Below are 12628 nucleotides of genomic sequence, written 5' to 3' on the forward strand. Positions count from 1 at the left end.
CATGATGGTAAAATAAGTCTAGAGGTACTGGCTATATCACATAATTTATAATTCTTAAAATGTAATGTGGAAACATGGAAAAATGGAATTCCATAGGTTTTATTCTGCTGAGCTTGCATAACATCTAATGTTTTTAGAATGATCATTAACTTTACGGGCATCATAATCACATTTGCATGTCTGTCATGCAAAGGACAGTTTCCTTTTCATACATAGGAGTCCATCACAGCAAATATTTTAACTTAAGCATACCCTTATCTTTACATGAAAGCGATGGTTTTATCTTAAGTAATTTTTACAGTGAACAGATTGTGAGCAATGGTAATTAGGCATGCTTAGAGGGAAATAGGCTATAGCAAGGATTTTAGCACTCTTGGTTGTCGAGCTCATGATGCATTGTACATGTACTCTGCTGAGACTTCTGAATTCCTTATAAAACCAGTTTTCCATTTGTCTCAGATCTGCTTGTACACAATTAGGTTGTTCATCTTACTAATAAATCCTAATGTAGAAAGAAAAAAGCCTAGAGTAATCTGCAGGGCATCAGTAAAAGTAACTGACATACACAATTGGAACAGCAATGCAGAAATGACACCCGTTTATACAGTATTACAGTACATTCTGCTGGCAAAACATCACTTCATTTGAACACTTGATGTAGAAATAAAAAAAGCTGAGTTACTTGTTTGTCAAGGAATTCTCTGGCATCCTTCTCAATGTGACCCTCACACAGATTGGCAGTCAAACTCTTTAACCCCACCTTTGACAGGCCAAAGTCTGTAAGCTTTATATTGGTAACATCCATGGGCCATAAACTGAAAATTAGAATGATCTGAAGTTACTGTGATATAATTCAACATTATGTGCTTATTATTATTGGAGGAAAAGGTTTCCTCAAGATGGCAAAAATATAGACAGCTTAAGTAGTAATTTAACCGGGTAAAAACCAAACAGGTTAAAATTCTGACAGTCTTACATTTCTTACTATTATTACCAGATGTATAGAAACTTTTTATATGCAAATGCACATCATATATAACCATACAAGTAATAGAATAAGTTTAGCTTTTGAAGCAAGGTGGGCATTTTCTGTCTGTAACAAGCTGGGTCATTATTTTAAAAAAAGACCTCAGGTATTAAGTCAGCTGGTAACTAATACTACACTGGCCTGAGGTTATTATGCTATGAAGGTATTGTCACTCAACAGATGTGACTCCAATTCTTTGTTTTTTAATATGTAGCAGAGAAAAGATTAATGGAGATACAAGTGTCATACTTTTCACTAGAGCTACTTGCCGTAATGTTACTTACTCATATAGAAGATATACTGTATTTCTAAATATTGGAGAGAAAAAAAGAAAGATTTCCCATCTGGTCAATCTTATCTTTGCATATGCAAATATCTGCAAGTTGACAATACTTCGTGTTAAACAGTGTTTTAAGCATATTTTGAAAGATCTTTTCCTTAAGGACCAAAATGTATTTCCCTCTATTTTAACCAGAAGAGTAAATACATTTTTATTTAGCTACTTTGACAGCCTCTCCCATCCTAAAGGATTTTAAAGAGCACTTTTGGAAAAAACACATTCTCTGTAACTGCAGGTAATGAAAATTCACATATTGTGCAGAAATTGTGAATCATAGAATCATAGAATCATTTAGGTTGGAAAAGACCTTCAACATCACCAAGCCCAACTGTTAACCCAGGACTGCCAAATCCACCACTAAACCATGTCCTTAGCACCACATCTATGCTTTTTTTAAACACTTCCAGGGTGTAAGTGCGGCGAATGAAGAGACGGGACGCAGCTTGATGCAAGCAAGTTGTCCATTTATTAGTGATTTTCTTACAATTATATACGTTTCTACCTTCTACATATTACACACTGATTGGTTAAATCTTAAGCGTAAAAAACACTGATTGGTTGATATTTAAGGCACACCGTTAGAACAATAGGAACTTACTAGTTTATCTTGACATAGCAATAATTTCTATTCCAAGGTTAGGGAGTTTCTTTCTACGTGGCTTTCTTGATTACATATTGGTGCCATCCGTTCCCTTATCTGGCTACTTGTTTCTCTGTCCGTCTGGTTGCCTCCTCAACTGTGATGGCTCAGGGGTCTGCAGTTAGCTTGTTCCTTTGCTCCCAGGGCTTGTGCCCTACAAGTTCTAACAAGTGTCTATTCATCAGGCTATCAGTACTTGGACTCTTGTCCTTGAGGCCTTGTCCTACATGTAAGAGTCGGTCTAAAGAGAATGATATTGTCTCAACATTGCTAACAGAGACCTGGAGATGGAATGTGGTCCTCATGGACACCAAGATCCAGTGACCCTTAAGGAGAACTGCATGGTACGAGGAGTACTATACCGCTCCCTGATACCCGGCAATGGAAGGAACAACTACGATAAGGCCGCATAACAACTGTCCGGAAGATGAATCACAACCGTTGTCGTAACAACAAACCAGAATATGCGTGATAACCTTGCTCGAGAAGGCAGAGACTGACAACAATCCATGGACCAGAGGAGGAGCAACATGTGTTGACAGCATAAAAGAGGACTCCTTAGAAACCGAATTTTTGGGAGATCTTCCCTGTGGATAACTGGCTAGCTGAAAAAGTTCACATAGACATAGTCCAGCTGGCTGGACAAAAATGCACATTGCTCTCAGCTTATCTGAAGTAAAGCAAAAGTTACACAATAACAGGAAGATTGCTTTGGGAAAAGAATGTTGCAGGTGGGAACAGATAACTACAGAAGAGAAACAAGGGGCGGGCTTGGTATTTAGGCAACTAACCAATAATGAGCTTAACTTTTGTAATATGTATGAGCTAATTATAACAAGGCATAAAAGGTGACTGTAAGGTACAATAAACAAAGTCTGCCGATCACTCATATTGAGTGACTGTGTCTTCCCTCCGTCGCGACAAATGGCGCCCGAACAGGGACCCTAGAGAGGGCTGAACCTGCGAGCCACGGTTCGACGGAGATTCGGGTACCGGTCCTGAAAGCAGCGCAGGAGGCGGAAGGGCACAGTCCCCGCGCCCGGGAGCACCTACAGAGGGTCCCGCCGGCCACGCGTCGCCGAAGTCTCGCAAAGGCTGCAACAGCGCTGACGAAGGTATGGAGGGACAAGCGACGTACGATTCGCTCATATGCTTTTTAGAAAAGCGGAGCGTCCAGGACATAGATTGTAAAAAGGCATTACCCGGGTTATTAGCGTATGGGATAGGATCCGGGTCCACTGCGGCAGCGGCGAGCGGCGGCGCGCGGCCCGGCAGGCCCCTTCCCGGCCGCAGTTTCTCTCCAAGGCGGCACCCCCCCCTCCGATCGGCGCCATGGCAATGCAAGCGGCCAAGCGAGCTAACATCTGGCTGCCCCCAGAGATCAATCGGATCCTTTATATTCGGAACCTGCCGTATAAAATCACAGCGGAGGAAATGTATGATATCTTTGGGAAATACGGACCTATTCGACAAATCAGAGTTGGAAACACTCCTGAAACAAGAGGAACAGCTTAAGCTTCTCAAGGGAAAATACGGAATTGATTACAAACCCACCAAAAAAAGTGCTTCAGATGTCCCCTACAAGAAATGGGTTTCTGCCTTGAACTATCAAACATCTCTGTGCTTAAAGAGAAGCCTTTTTGCCTTGATGGAGATAATTTATTCTGTATTCTGTATTTATGCTGTATTCTGAATGTGGAAATTGGTTGGGACTAGGAGGCTGGCTTAAAGGCATTTTGCAAATGGGATTATTATTTTTGATCATTATTGCAATAATAGTTTTTTGATCAAAACCAGCCAAAATTATTTGTAAGCATTAGGCATATCTGAAGAGAATGCCTTTATTTGAATCAGCAGTTAAGGTGTAGTTTAGTCTGATGCTGTGGTTTTATCTGCTTCTGGTGAATTTTTGAAGTGATGAAATCAGAGATACAAGGTATACTAAGAGTTATGAGGTAATAAGGTAATAATCTAAGTAAGGGTGCTGTCTTTTATGTCTACAAGTGCAATATGCTTTTATGTAGCAGAGAGAAACTTTAACAATAATGTTGCTTGAGCGAGATGTGCATGTGACAACTTGGGAGAAGGGCTATCACAACTGGAGTGCAACAGTGTTTCTATGTCTGGCAGAGTGAAATCTTTCAAGACCTGAGTTTAGACAGTCTAAAATAAATTGTTAGCATTCAGAAAACCCATCTTAAGCCTCTTTTGCTTACATAGTGTTATGGAAGTCAACTGCTATTGTAGAGAATTAATGATTTTTTAATACATATTAACAAATACTACTATTTTAACTTGAGGCAGTTGAGTGAGAAATACTCACGTGTAGCATTTGAGGGAATGTCAGCATAAATCGCACTTACAGTAAGACTGCATTTTTAATTACTGTACTCGTTAAGATTCGATGATGCCATAAGGCTAAGGCCTTTTATCACAGATTGGTTCTGAACTAAAAGGTGTGTGCACATGTAGATATGCACATTTGTGTTATTTTCCTTAATTGGCTACAAAATAATATAATTAGGTTGGGGACTAGATCTTGGGAATTTGTCTATTATACTTCTGTTTGTTAAGGAACGTGCATAACATACAGCACCCATGTAGGCTTGGCTTGTGGCATAGCTGTCAAATTCAGCATAGACACTCAGACAGATAAGCAACGTACTCTTCTTGTGTGTATCACCTACAAGCCATTATGGCTTAGTGTGTAAATCTGTATGTAACTATTGAAAAATCCACTTATGAATGTATATAGCTTAGAACTAATTTTTCCCCTTTGTTAATTCTTTGATATCAATGAGGTATTCTTCAGAAAATGTATGGACTGGTCGGTTGCATAAGGGCAGTTGTTATTTGGACAGAAAATTGTTAATGGTCAGGGATTTTCCGCTAAAATATTTGCAAATATTCCTAGTCAAACATCAGTTTGTTTTCTTTTTGGGTTTTGAGCTTGCATTAGTCCATGTTCAGAACTGTAAAATTACCTTTGAAGTTTTTAAACTTTTTATATCACTGGAACAGAAAGAGCATCTGAATTAAAGCCTCAAGCTAACTTTATTTTTCAAGTATTTCAGGAATTATACTTCTGAACTGAGATTTTATAAGTTGGCTGTGTATTTTCCTGTGTTAAAACGCTGTTATTGAAAATGGTCAACCAAGCCTGTGTCGCCCAAAATAAAAACGGGGGAATTGTGGATAACTGGCTAGCTGAAAAAGGTCACATAGACATAGTCCAGCTGGCTGGACAAAAATGCACGCTGCTCTCAGCTTATCTGAAGTAAAGCAAAAATACACTGTCCTTGGCTGTTCTTGTTACACAATAACAGGAAGATTTTGGTGGGAAAAGAATGTTGCAGGTGGGAACAGATAACTACAGAAGAGAAACTAGGGGCGGGCTTGGTATTTAGGCAACTAACCAATAATGAGCTTAACTTTTGTAATATGTATGAGCTAATTATAACAAGGCATAAAAGGTGACTGTAAGGGACAATAAACGAAGTCTGCTGATCACTCATATTGAGTGACTGTGTCTTCCCTCCGTCGCAACAATAGAACACTGATGTTTTTAGTTGCTGCTGGGTAATGTTTATACTAAGTCAAGCTCTTTTCAGTTTCTCAGGCCCTACACTTCATTTTCGGCTTCTTATCACCATTTTATATTCAGGCAGCTTCACAATGACTTCTCAGTTGGAGAAAGTTTCTTTAAAGACTCTTCAAATCTTTAAAATAGAACTTTTACTTATGGTGCTAAGTTGTTGCAGTCTATTTATCTTTCTCACAACCCTTCCAAAACACACCATATTGTCGTCTTTTGAAAAACTACTGGAAGTCTACTTGCACTGCTCAAACTCTGTTTGTGGTACTACTTAATGGAGCTCTGAAGCAGGCTCCTAAAGAAAAACATGGTGAAGAAGCTACAATCTGCATTCTGATTGTAGTTCCATGGAAATGCCTCAGCAAATAATGTTGATCAAAAGTACTTTTATCTAGAGAGATTTCCCAGAAAAAAACAGTTGAAAGGAAGAATGTGAAAGAGGAGGGAATAGTTGGCATGTGAGAGGGGAATGAATGTGAGAATCACACCACACTGCAGATATGAAGGTAGTCATCTGAAGTAACATATCAAAAGCATGAAAATACTTAGGCCAGTTTTTACACATCAGTAATTACTTCCACTACTGAAACTTGCTCGAGTATTTCTATGCTTTAATGTCAAGGCACGGTCTTCTTCCTAACCCATATTTACATATATTTATAGTTCAAATCACAGTACTATATCAATTAGAATAACCATATGTGGGAAAATCACCTTGAAGGGGGGAATTAGAGAAAAATTGGGTCCTAATAGAAGCGAAGTATTACAGAAAGCTTTTTAGGGTAAAATACAGCTATCGCCTTCAGGATGGTTGGCATGCATGGAATCTACATCATCACAGTTCCCTAAGCAACGCACCCTGCCAGCTCAGCACATGCTGATAGGAGTGACAGAAGATGGAGAGGAGTGGAGACCCTGCGGCCATGCTCTGTCATGCTCCCTGCAGGGATGGGAACTTGATGTCACCACACAGCTGATAAGCTGCATACCAGTTGTCACATGAAGAATCCATGAGATGTCTGTGGCTGAGCCAACCATTGAGGCAAAATGAAATAATCTCATTGTAATACTAACACACACCTCCATCTCAAAGTTACCTGCCTCCAAGGTACTACTACACCTCACTGGGCACATGATACCAGTTAGTAATAACAATATGTATGACTAGAGTCACTCAAGCGCCACCTAAATGTGATGGAAATGGACTAGTCCTAAACTGAAATAAGTCCAGGGCAGGGGGGGAACTGTTGTCTAAACTCCCGGATTACCCAACTCTGATTCAGTGTTCACAAAGCTAGGTCAAACTGACTCACTCTCTAAAGTTGTTACGAATGAAGGGACTTCTAATCAAGGTAGTCAGCCTTGGGGAGCATGAGAACAGATACTGAAAAGAACACTGTTATCTAAGTTATGCAGAAAGAAACCTTCAAGTGAGGGTAGTTCTGGCTATGAGAGGAAACAGGATGATAAGGTGTTGCAATGCACTGACATCAACAGAAAATTAGTTGAAAATAGGACAAAGATAACAGTGGTAGTGGGAGATCGCAAGCTCCAACTCAAATTCCCCCCCCCCGAAAGAGGGCAAAACCCTGCTTGAGGAGCACGTGTAGTTAGTAGAGAACTTCAGTAGTGCTATCTCAGGATGTGTACTAATTTGCATTAGAAGTGAGAAACTGGTAACCAGTCCTGTGTATGATGAATGAATATGCAATATACTATGAAGTATAAAACGTGGATAGAGGAGGGGAGAAGTAGGGGAAGATTCCATCGTAACTCCTGGGATCAGTTGACGGGCTGAACCTCTCTTCTCCCCCATAGGGACGCCTATTGGGTAAGAACTTTGTCTTATGCATGCTTAATAACTAACTCACGCTAGCTGTTATTAGCGGTTATAGTTTAGTTGTATGTAGTTTGGTTGTATATCATTTCAAGTTTGCTTTTGCAGACAGTCCCTATCACCTGCAATCACGAACCTTAATTTGTCACAATTTTATATTAAGAAAGAGTGTTATTCTGTAAACTGTTAGTATTAATCCTTTGTGGGTGCTAGCAGTTGCTGGCAGCAGGTAACATATTTGAATAAAGTGGGAAGACCCACTGAGGGGTCCCCCTGATGCTGTTGGTGTGTTTCCCTGAACAAGTCAGTCAAATTGCCCTCTGATCCAGTGAGACTGTTCAGTGAAGGGTCCCTGTAATGGGACACTGACGACAGACTGGTCGGGCACAAGGGTCTCAGCTTTCCTGGGGCACTAATAGACAGATCAAACACCTGAGGTTGAGAGGATCCCCCCCCCCCCCCCCTTTTCATGTGACACCATAAAAAATATTTACTTACATAGCAATTGTTAGCTGTACTTGAACGTTCTTTCAGCAACTCATTTAGCCTAATCCGATGATAAGTCTGTATTTAAAATGAAATTTGTTAGGAAGATCTTTTTTTTATATATATAAACTAGAAAAAAATAATTTAACCAAGAAACAAAACCCAGTTGTGATCAATTGGTATGTGTCATTTATAGAAAGCATATACTTTATCCCTCAGTTTGGTAACTTGTTCATTTGTCTGAGATATCTATGGTTCAAAGGCCATGAGAGAAAAAAAAAATGGTAAGCTTAGGAACGTGCAAATAAGTGAAATACTACAAAAGCTACTTTTAAGATAGTCCCTTTACTAATGATATCGTCCTTCACAACTGCTGGAAGCAAGAGCCCCCTAAACTCTCTCCAAGGTTTGTTTAACTATTTCCTGTAAGCTAATAGGAAGCCACTGTTACAGAAACCCCACCTTTGTTTGGCAAGCCTCTCCCTGTAATGGACCTCCTTTTTATACTACTGTATCCTTGCTTAGCATCTTAAGCAGCTCCCCACCATTCTACTACTGATGACTTCTTAAACTTGTATTCATACAGTCATTTTCAGTTTTCTCTTTCACATCAGCTATAGTGCTTGTTGCAGCAAACATTTGGAGTTAGCCATTTCTTATAGTTCTGTTGTTCTCAGGTCAGCTGAAGTTTTGTTAGCCTGCTGGCTAGTGTCTGCAGAAACAAGCTATCAATCAGCAGACAAAAGAATGTGTTGCTGCAAGTATCTCACTGAAAAGTTTTGGGGTTGTTTGTGGACATCAGGAACAGCAAAGAATTAACTAGTTCATTAACTATAAAGATGCTGCTTTCCATGAGTTATTCATAAAAGCATCTATGGAAGATAATAACAAGAATCAGCTTATTATATCCACAAATGCCAGTAGGAGGAGAGGAAAAAAATCAACATTTAGCATAGCTATTCAAAGAATACAGCACCTTTGTTTTGTGAAGCTCAAGTTCATTATCTGTTATCCTCCAGGGTTCACTCTCCTTCATTTTATCTACAACTTCTTGCTCTTTATCATCTTCATGAAGTCTGAATGCTTCTATCATTTCTTCAAAAGCTGCAATACTGGAACAATAAAGAGAACAGCCATATTAAAACAAATATGGTACTAGTCAGTATATCAGCAACAACCTTCATGCTATGGGAGAGAGGAGTGAGAAGAGTGGCTGGAAAGCTAGCTGGCAGAAAAGGACCTGGGGTTGTGTCTTGGTTTCAGCTGGGATCGAGTTAATTTTCTTCCCAGTAGCTGGTATAGTAGTGTGTTTTGGATTTGGTGTGAGAATAATGTTGATAACACACTGATGTTTTTAGTTGTTGCTAAGTAGTGTTTATACTCAGTAGAGGACTTTTCAGCTTTTCATTCCCTGCTAGAGAGAGGACTGGAAGGGACACAGCCAGGACAGCTGACCCAAACTAGCCAAAGGGGTATTCCATACCATAGAACATCATGCTTAGTATATAAACTGGAGGGAGTTGGCCAGAGCCTGCCAATCGCTGCTTGGGGACTGGCTGGGCATTGGTCAGTGGGTGGTAAGCAACTGTACTGTGCATCACTAGTTTTCTTTTCTCCCTTCCCTTTGGATTTTATTCCTCTCCCCTTCTCCCTCCTTTTCATTATAATTGTTATTATTATTATTGTTTTTATTTTATTTAAATTATTAATTAGTTTTTATCTCAACCCTTGAGTTTTACCTTTTCCCCAGTTCTCCTCTCCATCCCTCTGGGGGTGGGGTGGAGGAGTGAGCAAGCAGCTGCGTGGTATTTAGTTGCTGGCTGGGGTTAAACCATGACAATGATCTCTCTGTCCTTGTATCAACCCATAAGATTTTTCATCTTACTTTTTACCCCTGTCCTGCTGAGAAGGGGGAGTGAGAGTACAGCTTTGTAGGGGTCTGGCTGCAGTCCAAGGTTAACCCACCACACAGTCTAAAGACCAGAAATTTAAAAAACCCAATGTTATAAAATAGAAAGTTCTAGAATCATAAAATAGTTATAGCTTATTTAATTTCTCGCGTTTTTCGGGAACTATGTTATAGGACCTACTTTATCAAAATTCTTAAGAACAAAATATTCTAAATTCATGAAATAAATGAAGACTTCACCTTACAATCAGGTTTTTTGGGGTGATTTTTTTGAGACTTACTTTTCTATCTTTGGCTTAGTATTAATATCTCCAAGGATGATGATGTCTGAGAAATCTATCTGAAATTTGCTGAGCAAAGTAGCCATCCTGCATCAGAAAAACAAGCCTTTATACAGCGAGCATTTCTTTTATAATTTACAAGGTAGTCAGGCACTTGGTACTAAAAACACTAGTTTGAAAACAAAAACAAACACCACCCACACCACCCCTCAAGTGTGATAGAAGTAGAGGGGAAAAAATCCCTGTTTGAACAGAACTATTATACAAATCTGCCATACTGCTACAGATCAACATACTTCGGAAAATAAATTTTTAAAAGCATAAAATAAGAGAAGAGCCCTTCCTTAAAGCCCACCCCAGAAAATATTTGAGGAACAGAGACAACATTAGTGCCAGACAACATTACAGAAAAATTAGTGTAACCTGAGGTATCTCATTCAACATAATTTGGGGGAATGGAACTATTCTGGTGGAGGGAGAAGAGAGTATGATTAAACCTCTGCTACAGAACAATTGAAAGAAGGCTACTTGTAAGAGAAAGTCATCTAATGTATACTATGTTAGCATTTGAAATAAAATTTTTAGAGGCAAACTTACGCTCTTCTGTTATGATCAATACTGTTTATTTTTCCACCAACGAACACTCTGATCTTACAATCTTTCCACTTTTTCTAGGTTGTAAGAAGATAAGGAACTGTCCTGGTTTCAGCTGGGATAGAGTTAATTTTCTTCATAGTAGCTGGTGCAGTGCTGTGTTTGGCTCTGATGTGAGAACAATGTTGATAGCACACTGATGTTCTTAGTTGTTGCTGGGTAATGTTTATACTAAGTCAAGGACTTTTCAGTTTCTTGGGCCCTGCCAGTGAGAGGGCTGGAGGGGCACAAGAGACTGGGAAGGGACACAGCCAGGACAGGTAACTGAAACTAGACAAAGAGGTATTCCATACCATATGACATCATGCTTGGTATATAAACTGGGGGAAGAAGAAGGGACGGGACGGGACGGGACATCCAGCATTATGGCATTTGTCTTCCTGAATAACCATTAGGCATGATGGAGCCCTGCTTTCCTGGGGATGGCTGAATGCAGGAGCGGGCTGGAAACTAGGACCATGCGTGGCAATCAGTTAGCTGAGGGGAATGTGCTCGAGCTTGTCTAGACAACAATTAACATGATGAGACATGTTTACAGAGCACAGGGGAGTGGGAGACGGATGGCGCCAAGGAAAGGTAACACCTTGCTGTTAATTGATGGTAGTTAACCACCAATCAGGGATTGCCTAGTATGCAAGGCTTAGCTTCAAGAACCAATCTGTTTAAAACGCGCAGCTTCTGAAAGTGTATAAAAACGCGTGCTTCTGTACAATAAATTGACATTTGCTTGCATCAAGCTGCGTCCCGTCTCTTCATTCGCCGCAGCTGAACACCTGCCTGCTGATGGGAAGCAGTGAATGAATTCCTTGCTTTGCTTTGCTTTGCTTTGCTTTGCTTGCGTGTGTGGCTTCTGCTTTACCTATTAAATTGTTCTCATCTCAACCCTTGAGTTTTACATTCCTTTCTGATTCTCTTCCACATCTCTCTGGCTGCGGGGGGAGTGAGCGAGCAGCTGCGTGGTACTTGGTTGCCAGCTGGGGTTAAACCACGACAGGAATCAACAGTGTCAAACCTGCATTTTGACCAGTTTAGGAACGTATCAGAAAACATAGTATCTTCTAAGAAGAGCGTTTAATAGTACAACTTTGTAATCTATGTATGGACTGAAAGATATCTATCAACAATTAATTCAAAATCACTTCAATATTGTTTTCCAAACACTTGTTGATAAAGTACAAAGTACATTGCCTCCATCATCAAAGAGCCATCGGACATCAATATTGCTTTTGCCTTGTTTCTTTTGAAACTGGGTACTAACATGAAGAAGTCTTTGGTCAGCCAAATTTAAAGGAGAAGATGGGCCATTTGAGTCTGGAAAAAATATCTAATGGCAGGTTATTTTTTAACTGTTTTGCTTAATAACCCCAAAGCCCAAATGCAACATCTTAATATTTTGTGATATCTGTAAGTTGAAATAGAAGTAATTTTAAAATTTTCTTTTTCTAGACTCCAAATTTTGATTGAATAGATATATACTAAGCTATATTTAGGGAGTTCACAAACTCACAAGTTCAGCAGCTACAGATTTATACCTTCAAGTCATCTAGCTGACATTTGACAAATAAATAATTTGCAAGAACTTTACATAGTCATTTGCCTGAACAATTTAACTAATATCACATACATACTTCAGAGCATTAGATCATGTGCTGTTGCATTGCTCTTGCATGACAAAAATCTTACTCCCCTGAGAAACATATAGACTCTAATTTATAAATAAGAACCACCTCCTAAGCACTGTTCTTCATTCCTTAAATCCATTTTTTTTTAAGCATCTGGTCAATAGAAAAGCTAGCTCCCACTGTTGAAATTCTGTCTTTTGTAGAAAGTACTGTTTTACATGTGCAAGGCTCTGAAGC

General features: G+C 39.5%; 1 pseudogene; it reads right to left on the reverse strand.

Moving 5' to 3' along the window:
• Window positions 1-12628, reverse strand: part of LOC130142111 (solute carrier family 12 member 2-like) — a 38622-nt pseudogene that overhangs the window by 1139 nt on the left and 24855 nt on the right.

Source organism: Falco biarmicus, chromosome W (assembly GCF_023638135.1).
Source record: "Falco biarmicus isolate bFalBia1 chromosome W, bFalBia1.pri, whole genome shotgun sequence".
Lineage (NCBI taxonomy): Eukaryota > Metazoa > Chordata > Aves > Falconiformes > Falconidae > Falco > Falco biarmicus.